Below are 2,680 nucleotides of genomic sequence, written 5' to 3'. Positions count from 1 at the left end.
TGTAATCAACGTAAAGTAACAATCGACCTCAATTGGCTTCAATTCATGTAAATCAAAAATATCTGAAACAAATAGACTTCTATACACAGAAATATATGGGGAATGATGTGACTCGACTTCAATGGATGTCAATAAACAACGAAAATATGCAATCCACATAAAGTAACAATCGACCTCAATCGACTTCAATTCATGTAAATCGAAAATATCTGAAACAAATAAACTTCAATACATCCAAATACTTGAGAAATGATGTGATTTGCTTCAATCGACGTCGATAGACTTCGAAAATATGTAATCAACATAAAGTAACAATCGACCTAGATTGGCTTCAATTCATGTAAATCGAAAATATCTAAAACAAATAAACTCCAATACATCCAAATACATGAGAAATGATGTAATTCGGCTTCAATCGACGTCAATACACTTCAAAAATATGCATTCAACATAAAGTGACAATAGACCTCAATTGGCTTCAATTCATGTAAATCGAAAATATCTGAAACAAATAAACTTCAATACATCCAAATACTTGAGAAATGATGTGATTTGCTTCAATCGACGTCGATAGACTTCGAAAATATGTAATCAACATAAAGTAACAATCGACCTAGATTGGCTTCAATTCATGTAAATCGAAAATATCTGGAACAAATAAACTCCAATACATCCAAGTACATGAGAAATGATGTAATTCGGCTTCAATCGACGTCAATACACTTCAAAAATATGCATTCAACATAAAGTGATAATAGACCTCAATTGGCTTCAATTCATGTGAATCGAAAATATCTGAAACAAATAAACTCCAATATATCCAAATACTTGAGTTATGTGATTCGACTTCAAACGACGTCAAGTGACAATAGACCTCAATAGGCTTCAATCCAGGTAAATCGAAAATATTTGAAACAACTAAACTCCAATACATCCATATAGATGAGTAATGTTGTGATTCGACTTCAATCGACGTCAATAGACTTCGAAAATACGCATTAACACAATGTGACCATCGACATCAAAGGTCTTCAATTGTTGTATATCGTATATATCTAACACGATCAACTTCTATACACAGAAATATATGAAAAATTATGTGATTGGACTTCAATCGACGTCAATACACTCCAAAAATATGTAATCAACGTAAAGTAACAATCGACCTCAATTGGCTTCAATTCATGTAAATCGAAAATAGCTGAAACAAATAGACTTCTATACACAGAAATATATGGGTAATGATGTGACTCGACTTCAATCGACGTCAATACACTCCAAAAATACGCAATCAATATAAAGTGACAATAGACCTCAATTGGCATCAATTCATGTGAATCGAAAATATCTGAAACAAACAAACTCCAATTCATCCAAATACTTGAGAAAACATGTGATTCGCTTCAATCGACGTCAATAGACTTGGAAAATATGCGATCAACATAAAGTGACAATAGACCTCAATTGGCTTTAATTCATGTAAATCGAAAATATCTGAAACAAATAAACACTAATACATCCATATACATGAGAAATGATGTGATTCGACCTCAAACGACGTCAAGTGACAATAGACCTCAATAGGCTTCAATTCATGTAAATCGAAAATATCTGAAAGAAATAAACACCAATAAATCCATATACATGAGAAATGATGTGATTCGACTTCAAACGACGTCAAGTGACAATAGACCTCAATTGGCTTTAATTTATGTAAATCGAAAATATCTGAAACAAATAAACACCAATACATCCATATACATGAGAAATGATGTAATTCGTCTTCAATCGACGTCGATAGACTTCGAAAATATGCAATCAACATAAATTAACAATCGACGTCAATTGGCATTAATTCATGTAAATCGAAAATATCTGAAACAAATAAACTCCAATACGCTTCGAAAATATGTAATCAACATAAAGTGACAATAGACCTCAATTCTTCAATCGAAGTCAATAGACTTGGAAAATATGCCATCAACATAAAGTGACAATAGACCTCAATTGGCTTCAATTCATGTAAATCGGAAATATCTCAAACAAATAAACTCCAATACATCCAAATACTTGAGAAATGATGTGATTTGCTTCAATCGACGTCACTAGACTTCGAAAATATGTAATCAACATAAAGTAACAATCGACCTCAATTGGCTCCAATTCATGTTAATCGAAAATATCTGAAACAAATAAAAACCAATACATCCATATACATGAGAAATGATGTGATTCGACCTCAAACGACGTCAAGTGACAATAGAACTCAATAGGCTTCAATTCATGTAAATCGAAAATATCTGAAACAAATGAACTCCAATACATCCAAATACTTGAGTAATGTGATTCGACTTCAATCGACGTCAATAGACTTCAAAAATATGCAATCAACATAAAGTGACAATAGACCTCAATTGGCTTCAATTCATGTAAAACGAAAATATCTGAAATAAATAAACTCCAATACATCCAAGTACATGAGAAATGATGTAATTCGGCTTCAATCGACGTCAATAGACTTCGAAAATTCGCATTAACACAATGTGGCAATCGACATTAAAGGTTTCAATTGTTTTATATCGTATATATCTAACACGATCAACTTCTATACACTGAAATATATGAAAAATTATGTGATTGGACTTCAATCGACGTCAATACACTTCAAAAATATGCAATC

This window comes from Diorhabda sublineata, chromosome Y, assembly GCF_026230105.1.
Source record: "Diorhabda sublineata isolate icDioSubl1.1 chromosome Y, icDioSubl1.1, whole genome shotgun sequence".
NCBI classification, from domain to species: domain Eukaryota; kingdom Metazoa; phylum Arthropoda; class Insecta; order Coleoptera; family Chrysomelidae; genus Diorhabda; species Diorhabda sublineata.
This window is presented reverse-complemented; position numbering follows the sequence as displayed.